Source organism: Macrotis lagotis, chromosome 5 (assembly GCF_037893015.1).
Source record: "Macrotis lagotis isolate mMagLag1 chromosome 5, bilby.v1.9.chrom.fasta, whole genome shotgun sequence".
NCBI lineage: Eukaryota > Metazoa > Chordata > Mammalia > Peramelemorphia > Peramelidae > Macrotis > Macrotis lagotis.
Genome location: NC_133662.1, coordinates 206,129,367 through 206,143,456, shown reverse-complemented (window position 1 = coordinate 206,143,456; position 14,090 = coordinate 206,129,367).

Sequence of the window (14,090 nt, the reverse complement as noted above, 5' to 3'; positions counted from 1 at the left end):
TTATCTAAAGATGAATCTTGTCATTTCGATAATCTTTCCAAACCACCATTTTATCTCCTCATATGGGAAACTCTCTCTGTTGGAACAATTCACGGTTTCAAATAATATTAAAACCATGCCAAATTCTCTCCTGAATTCCTTGAGGGTAGGAATCATTCTGTTTCATATTTGGTTTTGTCTCTATATCTACAGCATCGAATACATTTTTGCATAAATTAGGCAATTTAAAAAATGATATTAAGTTGATTTTTTATCGTTTCTGAGTTTCAGAGATTTAAAGAATAAACTACAAAAATGAGAAAAAAAGCAGAGCCAATATATAGTATAAGGTCCAGACTGAGGCCTAAAGAAGTTAAATGACCCATTCAAAGTCATATAGGGAATTGACTCTAGAATCAGGATCTGTATTCATCTCCTCTGACTCTAAAGACACTGAATAATGGACTTTTGAATCCCTATATTCTTTCTTTTTATTTTTTTTAAATTTTATTTTTTATTCAAGTCAATGGGGTTAAGTTACTTGCCCAAAATCACAGTTAGGTAATTATTAAGTATCTGAGGCTGCATTTGAACTCAGGTCCTTCTGACTCCAGGGCTTGTGCTCTATCCACTGGGTCACCTAGCTGATTCCCGCCCTCCATATTCCTTCTACATTCAGTGAAGAGAACTTTTAAGCCCCACCCGCCCAAAAGAATTTAATACACCCTTAAAAACAAGCATTGATCAATATAGTCAATGTCTGAAAAAACGTAGGGTTGTACCAGAAAAGTAGACAGTGATTTTGGCATAAAAATATGCCATACAACTCATTTCTATTCTCATGGGGACTAGTTTACTTTGTGAATTGATGGGCAAACAGCCACGTATATTTAGTCAACAATCTTTAACATATGTTTAACTTTGTCCATGACATTGTATTAGTACTAGGGGTACTAATACTAGGGAACTTTTACTCTACTGTCATTAGTAAAGTAGTGAAGCAATTTCTCTGCAGAGTAGCGAGTGCTAAAACAATTTCAGGAGATAACTAACAAAAGAGGGCAGGAGAAAGTTGGCAAAAATAATTTAAAATAAACTTTGATGGTGGTCATAAACTGAGCCTTGAAGGAGAACAAGGATTCTAAGGCAGTGGTTAGGAGAAAATTTATTTCAGATACTAAATGTGCCATATAAAAACACTTCTATATGCTTCAAGCAACTCCCTAGGGTATATCAAAGCCGCTTTCAATCTCTATTATTCAAGTGAGTTCCTACACTAGAATTTTCCTATGATAAAAAAAAAACTTGCATCTTATAGTCAAAAAGTGGATTTTAATAACTTTTTTGGTAATTTGTGATTTGAAAAGATAAATTCAATTCAACAATACTAAATACAAACTGTGTATCAAAAAAATCCCTTCATCCCTAAGGATGCAAATATACAAAGAAAAAAAAACAGTTACCACCTCTAACAGACTTGACTTATCGTAAAAGAAAAATAACTACACCATATATAAATAAAAAGTAATGCCGGGGACGTAGGGAGAGAGGACCACTCATAATCAGGAAGACTGGGGGAAAATGCTGCTTAGAGAAAGAACTTAAGCTAAGCCTTGAATGAAGCTAACATTTCTAAGAAACGGAAGATAAAGAGCAAAAAAGCTAAAGACTTAAAGAGGAATCGGGACCCAAATAGTCCTAGTACTAAAAAGAGACATAAAAAGGTCTTGCAAAGGGAGATGAGAGTACTAAAGAGGAACAGAAAAGAGAGTAATGACAAAGTTATAAAAGTCCACAAACTGCCTATCTATCATAGGATAGGGTCTGGACCAGGGAATTCAGGGATATATATGAAATTGCCAGTTGAAAAAAATCTCTTTTTTGAGCTTCATACATTCTCTGTGATCTAGACTCTTAGAAACCTGCTTAGTGCACTGACAGGTTAAAAGATTTGGAGAGGATCATCTAAGCATGATCTGTCTTAGGTGATTGCTCACCTTTTTATTGAATAATATTAGCATAAATCAAGAAAAGAATTCTACCATTTAAAATGATCTTTTATATCATCAATAAAATGTTAGATTGATTTTGGGGGGTAAGGAAGCTTTAGCATGTTAAAAAAGGACTGAATTATAGCATTTCATGGTGAATATAGTCCTCATTATCATCAAGGACAGAAACTTAATCATTATTATGAAGTAACATAGGTAGCTCAATCTTCTCTGTGCAAAATGGACATGATATCCCAGTCTTTAAAACAAACAATGAAAAATTGAATAGAATATGTGTATATGAAATTATACATACATACATCTATATCTATATATCTTTCTAAATATCTATCTAAATATCTATCTATATATCTATCTATAAATCTATCTTTATCTATATCTACATCTACATCTACATCTACGTCTATATTATCTATATCTATATCTATATATCTATATCTATATCTATATCTATGTCTATGTCTATATCTATATCTATATCTATAATGTCCACATCTATGTCCATATCTGTGTCTATATTTATATCTACATCTATGTCTACATCTACATCTAGATCTACCTCTATATCTACGTCCATGTCCACGTCCACATCTACATCTACATCTATATCTATATCTATCTACCTCTAGCTATCTCTAGCTCTAGCTCTAGCTCTATAACTATATCCTTACCCATATTTAATCTATAACCTCTATCTCTATATCTATAATTATATATGTCTATAAAGCTACATATCTACATATATAGGCACATGTATAGTGATATAGATATGGCAAAATATCATCATATATACATTTTGTGAGGTTTATATATCATCATATACATTTATGTGAGGGTTTATATAAAAATGCATTTCCATAATATACATAAGTATGTATATACTTATATATTCATATATATTTTTAAATTGGCATATGAAACAAGAGATTAATCACATAGCTATGATTGCCCATAAAATCATCTCCCTTCTTCCCAACTTGCATCTCTTGGTCAAACATACTCGTGATCCAATTAATAGGTTATTTCTTGAGATTATGGTCAAGGGGAAATCCTTTGATTTCCCTGATAGAGAAAAAAAGAACTTTTATGAAATTTGAAAATTTTTTCCAAGGCATGAGAATCATTTTACTATAGTAACATATCATATTGGGGTCCTAGTTTTTAGAATAAGTATGTGATAATAAGTAAAGAATCACTCCCTTGAAGTGAAGCTGTCTTTACAATAGTTGCAGTAGAAGTTGATAGCACCATTGCTTATTGTTTGTGTATGTGTGTGTGTGTGTGTGTGTGTCTGTGTGTCTGTGTGTATGTGTTTGTTTATTGTTTTTTTCCCCAGGATTTCATGGCTCATTTTATTTATTTTGATTGTCTTTATATCTCCTGCATATTCAGCATTTAGAAATATAACTTTCTACACTTGATTTTTGTTAATAGCAGAAAATAATTTTATAATGTATAAAGAGAAATAATTAGTTCTCAAACAATTCATTGTCTAGGAAGTCATTTAATTAAATTAGGATGTTAATAACAATGAAAATTACATTAAGATTTTAAAGAAAATAAGTTTAAAATTTAAACTAGTTATTTTTTTCTCAGACATTCTATGTTGGAGGACAGACAGTATTCAGAACCTTTTGAACTTTCACAAATTTTAGCATTACTTGGATATATCTTTGTCTATTGTTGTTTCAGTCAAGTCTGACTCTTCATGACCCCATTGGGGTTTACTTGCTAAAGATAGAGGAGAAGTTTGCCATTGCATTTTCCAGCTCATTTTAAAGATGAGGAACTGAGGCAAAGAACATTAAATGACTTTCCAGCAGGTCAACAGCTAGTAAGTGTTTGAAGTGAGAATTAATTTCAGGAAGATGAGTCTTAACAAATTCATGCCTGGCTCCACTATATCATCTGTTTATATATATATATATATATATATATATATATATATATATATATATATATGTATATGTATATGTATATGTATATGTATATGTATATGTATATGTATATGTATATGTATATGTATATGTATATATATTATATATAATATATATTTAGATAGACATATATAAATATATATGTGGACATATATCTAAACATACATGTATATAAAACATTGTCTAATACATGGCTATATGTGCTCATATTAAATGTATGTATACATGGGGTTAAGTGGCATGCCCAAGGCCACACAGCTAGGTAATTATTAAGTGTCTGAGGCCAGAATTGAACTGAGGTACACCTGACTCCAGGGTCAGTGCTCTATCCACTGCACCACCCAGTCGCCCCCACATATCTTAATATATTTATATATTTAAAGCATTGGTTATCTTGGCCCCCATTGCATGAAGGTAAAATATGTTATATATCATCCCTTTCTCAGACTCTCTGTAGTCCTTAAGGCAGAAATTTTTGTTGGGGAGTGAGAGTTTAGAAACTCTCTGAAAGTGGCTTCAGGGTCCCTATTGGTGTAAGCCATAATACTAATGAGGGCACAGTGATAATTTGTCAGGCCCCTATCAGTGAAAGTCATGAATAATGTAAACCAAAAGAAAACACATTGACTAGGACATAAATGGCAAAAGACTGGTATTTGTCTAGTAAATATCCATGCATGTCTAGGACTATAGCTGAAACAGCACTGATAGGATACCCAAGTCGTTGAGATCCACACCTAGCTCTAATCAGAGTAAACCTGAAGTAAACAGTCAATATATACTAATGTGTTTTTGTGGGGATAAAGTATGTCCTCTGACAACTGTCCCAGGCTGCCCCAATGTGAATATCCCAGTTTCATTATTAAACTACTTCTATATTCAATCTGGATCTCCTGTCCTCTGTCTTCAGTATCATGTTGGATCTTTTTCTTGTGGGGAGTCTGGAATATCCCACTGCAGGAGATTTCCAGGTAAAAAAAATGGCTCTAAAAGTCTTTGAAAATATTAATTTATGAAATTATATAGAAATGAATAATATAATTCAAAAATCAAAGATTTAGCTGAAATTTGAAGAATTTATGTCAATGTCCACTAGCATGTAAATTTTAGTTATCAATTTAACTTAGATTTAGAATGTCAACATTTTAAAAAAATATTGATTTTAAACTAATTTGCTTCTCATTATTATTGCACTCTACTTATTACAAAATCCATGAATAATGAATCACCATTATTTATTACTTGGTGAAATTTTGGGGGAAAAAAGTCTGACATAAACTAACAAGGCATGTTGGCTGGTTTCCAGCAATATTTAGAGAAAAAAAGATTATTAAACTCTGTAATTATTAATTATGATAAACTAGGAGTTGTAACAGATAATTCTAGAGTTAAACACTTAACTATGCATATATATAAATATATATATGTAAATCACACATATACACATATGCATATTTGCATATGCATACACACATATGTCTTGTTCAAAGTATTTCAACAAAATTATTTCTTTTTCTTAGCAATATACTGAGACAGGTTCTATTGACTTAATAGATAGTCCAAAGGGGTAATAATTAAGATCTCCTGTATAGAAAACTAATATTTTAGACCCAATTGTTCCCTAATAAACTCTATAATTTCATTCATGGCAAATCAACCTCAATTGCAGTCTTTGACATAGGAATATCCTTATCTCTACTCCAAGAAAACCCGCTAAGGAAAATTTGAACTTGACTTAAAACTGGCTTTCTGAAAACAAATGGAAGCTATTTGGCTAGAAAAATTTCTCTAAGCAGAAAACCAATAGTAGGGACAACAGTAACTGTAATGAGTAATACTGTTATTATCATCATCATCATTATCATCATCAATAATTAGTAGTCATGGGAGACAAATCTCTAGAATATTGTATGGAACTTCTTATCATTAATGGGAAAATATGTATAGCAATTATGATATTGACAAACAAAACTAAAAGAAATTTAATTTAAAAAGTTAAACTATATTTTGATTAAAGGTATTGGTAGCAAAGAAACATCTGTACTAAAGCTATACACCTAAGACTGTACCTTCTAAATTGTTTTAAGAAAAGTTAAATGAATTTCAAATGGAGACAGATAGTACTACTATCATAGTAGAGAAACTGTATCTTCCCCTCTCAGAACTAGATAAATCTAACCAAAAAAATAAATCAGAAAGAAGTCAAGGAGGTGAACAGAACTTTAGAGAAGTTAGCTTCTGAAGAGAATTGAATGGGAATAAAAAGGAATACATTTTTTTGCAGAGGTTACAATATATGGGCATTAAATTTTATACTTAAAAGCAGAAATAATAAATATATTTTTCAATCTTAGTACAATAATAATTATATTTTAATAGGGGACTATGTAAGCATAAAAGCACACACACTAATTGGAGATTAAACAACATAATTTTAGAAGATAAATGGGTTAAAGAACATACTTTAGAACTGTGCATATCCTTTGAACCAGCAATACCAGAGATCACATAAAAGGGTAAAACATCCATGTGTACATAAATATTTATAGGATCTCTTTTTGTAGTAGCAAAAAAATTGAAAATTAAAGGATTCTCATAAATTAGGAAGTGACTGAAGAAACTGTGGATTGTCAATGTGTTGGAACACTATTGTTCTATAAGCAATCAAGAAGGATGGAGCTTCAGAATAACCTGGAAAGACTTGCATGATGTGATGCTGAATGAAGTGAGCAGAACCAAAAGAACATTGTACATCATAATAACAATATTGAGTGATGATCAGCTATGATGGACTTGTTCATTTCTACAGTACAATATTCAAAGACAACTCTAACAGACTTGTGATGGAAAAAATCATCCATATCCATAGAAGGAATATCCTCAGTTTTTAAAAGTTGCCTTATGTATAATTTTTTCTAGTCCATTTTTCCATATTTTGATTTAATTGTTCATTCACAGCATGATTAGAATGATTTTATGTTTATCATGGTTGTACATGTATAGCCTTTATTAGATTGCTTTCTGTTCATTCAGAAGGAGGTAGAGGGAGGGAATGAGAAAATTGTGAAATTCAATACCTTGCAAAAAATGATTGTTGAAAACTACTGTTGCATGTAGTTGGAAAAATGTATAAAACATTTTAAATAAATGAAATGATTTTATTTTCTTTTTAAGAAAGTTTATTTATTTTGTGTTTTACAGATAAAATAATATTAAGAAGATAAGTAAATAAAACATTTAAAAAAGAACAAATCATAGAAAAAAATAGCTATTACATTAAAAATAATAATGATAATGAGACAACATCAATTCCTATGGGAGTGAGAAAAAAGCAATAATCAGAGGGAAATTTATATTTTTGGATGTTTATTACCAATAAAATAGTGATAGAACAGGTCAAATAATTGTGTATGCAATTTTAAAAAACTAGATAAAGAACAAACTAGAAATCTCCAATTAAATACTAATTGGAATTCTATAACTGTTGCTGTTGAGTAAGCTTCCTGATCAGAGGAAGAGTTTAAAGTGAGTGGAAAAAAAAGAAGAGAATCTTCAAAGATATGTACCCAGAAAACACCCTGTTCAGTGAAATTTTAGTTAAGCCTAACATGAGTCAATTTTGTTTAACATTTGTTCAACAACAAACTATGTTGATCAACAACCATTTAGGGACAATTTCTAAGACAGAAAGAAGACACTCAAATTTGCAATTCAAATTTTATGAATTTTCAAGAGTATATGGATTTTTCCTCACTTTTGTGTCTCATCATCAGGGTATGCATTATCCTCCATAAACAGCGAAGTAGTTGAGGAGAAAGTGTGATCCAAGTGCATTTGGCTTATACTATATTAATATGAAGTGGGGTATACAAGTGTTTGAGGAAGCTCATCCACCTTTGGTATACAACCTGGCACTGTTGAGCTCTCACCTCTGGTTCCAAGAAGCTGTAGCATGTGTAGCAGTCACCCCTTGGTAATAATAATGTTTGTCCTTCATTTTTAAAGAAGACCCCAACATCAGGAAGATGATATGATAAGCACATGAACTGGGTTTGAGTGAGGAGGTGCTGTGCTAAGTCACCAGCCTCACTTTTCCCTCCAGAGTCATCTTGGTCCAATGGCCACATATGAATCAGGACAATTGGAAATGATCATGGATGCAAGTGACTTGTCCACAGCTAGTAAGTGTCTGAAGCTTAATTCAAACTCCCATCCGCTTGACTCCAAGGTCAGTGCTCTATCCACTGTGCTACCTTGATGACTCCCCACCCCGAAACCATCTCAGCAGATAGGATAAATCAGAATAATTGTAATCAAAGGGTACCAAATCTGTTGGTGAGTTGGGGCAATGTCTACCCCATGTGAAAATGTACCCTAGTGGACTGAACAGATGAGAACAATTTATTCCAATTGGACATGAATGTGCCTGAAAGAGGCACTGTAGAGCTCTGAGAGTCAGACATTGAAGTCATCAGGTTCATTCACTGTATCCCCCATCATTGGCAACATTGCCAGTTCCGGCTTTTTTCATGCCTCTGGAGTTTGGTGACTTTGTAATAGAGAGTGAGACTTGATGACCTGACTTCCATAAAATTGATTCATGCATTAGTCATGACATCATTCTGTGATGCCATTGGTTATCTTCAAAATGAAGGAAAAACAGCAATTTATTCTGAGTAACTGTGATATTTCTTTTGCTCTATTGGTAAAAAAAGTAGTTGCATTTAAAATCTAAAGTATTATCACTGTGATTGATTAATTTTTTTCCTTTTTAATTTGTGGGCGGGGGAGATGTAAAAACTAAATATCTAGATAAATACAAGATATCTTCAGAATAATTTACTGATAATCTGACAGGATATGATACCTAGCATTTGGGAAGACTAGAAATGTGCTCTTTCAGCAGGTGAGTTTGAATTGTCTTTATTTTTTAATTTTACATTTATTTTTTATAATAACTCAGAAATTTTGTTTTTGCACCATTTTATTGCTGACTTTTGTTTTTAAATTGCAATCATTTCCATTCCCATTTCATCCCCTTTAATTTTTTTTTCTTACTTTTTGCAAGGTAATGGGGTTAAGTGGCTTGCCCAAGGCCACACGGCTAGGTAATTATTAAGTGTCTGAGGCCGGATTTGAACTCAGGTACTCCTGACTCCAGGGCCAGTGCTTTATCCACTGCGCCACCTAGCCGCCCCCTCATCCCCTTTCCTACATAGTGAGCCTCTCTTTTATTTTTCCAACTCATATTTTATTTTATTTTTCTAATTATATGTTATGAAAGTTTTTCAACATTAATCCACATGCATATTTGCAAGTTACATAATTTTATTCAACCCTCCTTTCCCATACCCTGCCTCCCTCAGTGGCAAACATATGTACATTTGTGCTTAATTTGTTTACATATTAATCATTTTCTGTATGAGGAATTAGGACTAAGGAGAAAACCATGAGATAGGAAGGAAAAATATAAGAAAAATATTTTTAAGTGAGCATAGTGCTCATTTAGATTCAATGGGCTTTTTTTTTGGGGGGGGGTTGTTTTTCTTTGGCTGTGGATAACAATATCTATAGCATGTCTCCTAGGGTTCCCAACTCTCTCAACTACTGAGAGGAGCTGCATCCCTCAAGGTTGATCAACTCACAATGTTGTTGCTAATATATACAAAGTTCTCTTGCTTCTGCTTCCAACACTTAGCATCAGTTCCTGTAATTTGCTCCATGCTTCTCTAGAGTCAGATCACTCATGATTTCTTATAGAACAATAGTACTCCATAACATTCATATACCTTAACTTGTTCAATCATTCCCTCATTGATGGGCATTCCCTTAATTTTCAATTCTTTTCCACTACAAAAGAAGCTAGTATGAATATTTTGGAAATGTAGGACTGTTCCCATTTTTTTTTTTGTTTTAACAAGACAATGGAGTTAAGCAACTTGCCCAAGATCACACAGCCAAGTAAGAAGTATTAAGTGTCTGAAGTCAAATTTGAACTCAGGTCCTCTTGACTCCAGGCTCTGTGTTCTAGCCACTGCACCTTTCTCTGTTTTTTTATGATTTCATCTGGCTACAGGCCTAGTATTGGTACTGCTGGGTCAAAGGGTATGATAAGTTTTATTGTTTTATGACCATAGTTCTATATTGCTCTCCAGAAAGGTTGGATTAATTCACAACTCCACCAATGGTGAATTAATGTCCCAATTCTCCCACAACCTCTGCAACAGTTATTGTTTTCCCTTTCTGCCATCCTAACCTATATAATAGGTATGAAATGGTACCTCTAAGATGTTTTAATTTATATTTCTCTAATCAGTAAAAATTTGGACAAGTTTTATGATTATATATCTTTGATTTTGTCATTTGAAAACTGTTTTCCCCAACTGATAAATGGTCAAAGGATATGAACAGACAGTTTTCAAAAGGAGGAATTAAAACTATATATAATCATGTGAAAAAAATTCTCCAAATCATTATTGATTCAAGAAATACAAATTAAAATAACAATAAGGTATCAACTCACATCTATCAAATTGGCCAGATGAGAAAAATGGAAAATGATCAATAATGGAGAGATTGTGGGAGGATTGGGACATTAGTTCACCATTGGTGGAGTTGTGAATTAATCCAACCTTTCATTACTGGTGGAATTGAGAACTGATCCAAACTTTTTGGAGAACAATATGGATCTATGTCCAAAGAGGAATAAAACTCTTCATACTCTTTGACCCAGCAATTCTATTACTAGGTCTTTATCCAGAAGAAATTATGTTAAAAAAAGGGAAAGTTCTATATATTCCAGAACATTCACAGCAGTTCTTTTAGTGCCAAAGAATTAGAAATTGAGTGGATGTCCATCAATTGGGAATGGCTAAACAAATTATGATACATGAATACCATGGAATATTATTGTTCTATAAAAAACCATAAATGATCAGACTCTAGAGAAGCATGGAATGACTTACAGGTTCTGATGCCGAGGAAAAGGAGTAGAACCAAAAGAAAAATACGCACATCAACATCAACACTGTGAGATGAACAACCTTGAAGGAAGCAGCACCTCTCAGCAGTTCAGAAAGTTAGGACAATCTTATTAGACTAGCTATGGACATTGTTATTCCCTTCCAAAGAAAGAAAATCAAAACAAAATGAAACACACACACACACATACAAACACACACACACACACACACACACACGGCACTGAATAAGTAATTAATTTTGGGTAGAATTGTTGTATTTATTAAAATAGGTCCACCTAGCCATGAGGAATTGACATTTTTCCAATTATTTAGATCTAACTTTATTTGTATGAAAATTGGAATTTCTCTTTCTATCTCTTGCCCTTCAGTTTTGTTGTTCATATATAGAAATGCTGGTGATTTATGAGGGTTTATTTTATATTCTGTGACTTCGTTGAATTTATTGTTTCAAGCTTTTTTAGATTTTTTTTTTCTAGGTTTCTCGAAGTATACCACCATATCATCTGCAAAGAGTGGAACTTTTGCTTTCTTAGTGCCAATTCAGTTTCTTTAACTTCTCATATTGCTAAAGCTAGCATTTCAAATACTATATTGAACAGTAATAGTGATAATGGGCATCCTTGTATCACCCTGATCTTATTGAAACTGCATATCAAATTTTTGATGATTTTAGACAGATCTGGTTAATTTTTAAAAGAAAATTCTATTTATTCCTATACCCTCTAGTGTTTTTTTTTAGTTTTAGGTTATTATTTTAGTTTGGTTTTTTTTTGCAAGGCAAATGGGTTTAAGTGGCTTGCCCAAGGCCACACAGCTAGGTAATTATTAAGTGTCTGAGACAGGATTTGAACCCAGGTACTCCTGACTCCAGGGCTGGTGCTTTATCCACTGCACCACCTAGCCACCCCAACCTTCTAGTGTTTTTAATAGGAATAGATCTATTATTTTCTCAAAGGCTTTTCAACATCTTTTGAGGTAATCATATGATTTCTGTTGGTTTTGTTATTAATACATTCAATTATATTGAGTGTTTTCCTAATATTAAATCCCCTGCCAACTTGGTATAAATTGTACCTGATCAGGGTATATTATCACAGTAAAATTTGCTCTCTTTGCTAAAATTTTATTTAAGATTTTTGCATCAATGCTCATTTGGGAGTTTGGTCTATAATTTCCTTTGTCTATTTTGTTTCTTCGTGGTTTAGGTATCAGTACCATTTTGATATCCTAAAAGGAATTTGACAGAAACTCATTCTCCCATTTAAAAAAAAAGTTTATGTAGAATTACAATTAATCGTTCCTTAAATGTTTAGTAAAATTCATTTGTTAATCCATCTGGACTTGGAGACTTTTTCTTAGGGAGTTTATTGTTGGTTTCCTCAATTTCTTTTTTCTGAAATGGGATTATTTAAGTATTTTATTTCTTCTTCTGTTAATCTGGGTAGTTTGTATTTTTGTAAATATTCTTCCATTTCACTCAAGATATCAAATTTATTGTCATACAGTTGGGCAAAATAGTTCCAAATCATCTCTTTAATTTCCCCCTCATTGGTGGTGAGTTCATCCTTTCCATTTTTGATAATGGTTATTTGGTATCCTTCTTTCTTTTTTTTAAATTAAATTATCTACTTTATTTATTTTTCCCCAAAACAACTCAATTTTATTTATTAGATCACTTATTTTCTTGCTTTTAATTTTGTTACTCTCTCCTTCTGATTTTCAGAATTTATGTCTTGGTATTTTATTGGGGATCTTTAATTTGTTCTTTTTCTAGCTTTTCAGGTGCATATTCAATTCATTGATCGCCTTTTTCTCTATCTTATTCATATAAGCATTTAGAGATATAACATTTCCCCTAAAAACAGCTTTGTCTGCATCACATAAATTTTGCTATGATGTTTTATTGTTACCATTTCCTTGGATAAAATTATTGAATATTTTTATGCTTTGATGTTTGATCCACTCAGTCTTTAGTATTAAGTTATTTGGTTTGTAATTAATTCTGAATTTATCTTTTCATGGCATTTTATTAGAAATAATTTTTGTGATGTGATAAGTATGCATTAATTATTTCAGCTCTTTGCTATTTTATTGTAAGGTTTTTATGTACATGGTCAATTTTGGCATAGGTGTCATGTAGTACAGGAAAAGTGCATTCTTTTCTATCCCCATTCAGTTTTTTCCAAACTTCTATCATATCCAATTTTTCTCAGATTTTAATCACCTTATTAACTTCCTTCTTGTTTATTTTTTGTTTAGGTTATCTAGTTTTGAGAGAGGGAGTTAAAAGTCACCAATTATTTTAGTTTTGCTATCTATGTCTCCTTGTAATTCATTCAGCTTCTCCTCTAAGAATATTGGATCTACCACTAGGAGCATATTTGTGTAATAGCAATATAACTTCATTGCATATAGTGCCTTTTAAGACGATATAATTTCCTTCCTTATCCCTTTTAATGAGATCCATTTTTGCTTTTGCTTTGCCTGAGATCAGGATTACTATTCCTGCTTGTTTTTCTTTGCCTGATGCATAATATGTATTCCTCCAGTCTTTTACCTTTACCCTATATGTATCTCTCTGCTTCAGATGTGTTTCTTGTAAGCATCATATTGTAGCATTCTGATTTTTAATCCATTATGCAATTTTATGGGAAAGTTCATTCCATTCACATGTACACTTGAGCTAACTAAATCTTTCTTTGCCTCCATGTTATCTTTCCCTATTTGTACTTTTCTCTTCTTCCTCATCCATATTTTGCTTCCTTTCCGCTTCTACTTTTCTTTTAAATTTTAACTTTAAATTGAATTTTACTTATAATTTCACCTTCCCTTTTATGTCTCCCTTTATCCCCCTTCACTCCCCACCCCCCATACACATACTTTCCTGTGGGGTAGAATAGATTTTTAAACCAATTGGGAATGAATATTATTCCCTCCCTGGGTCAAATTTATTGATTAGGATTTTCTTAGTGTTCACATTCTGTCTTCCTTCCATCTCTTAAAATAGGTCTTTGTGAGAGGCGGAGCCAAGATGGCAACAAGAAGGGATCCAGTCTTAGGAGCTCTCTGATAAAACTCATCAGCTAAGGACATTAAACTTTCGAGAGACAGAACCCACAAAGGGACCCAGTGAGACAGTTCTCCTACTCAAGGTAACCTGGAAAAGAGCAGAAAGGCTC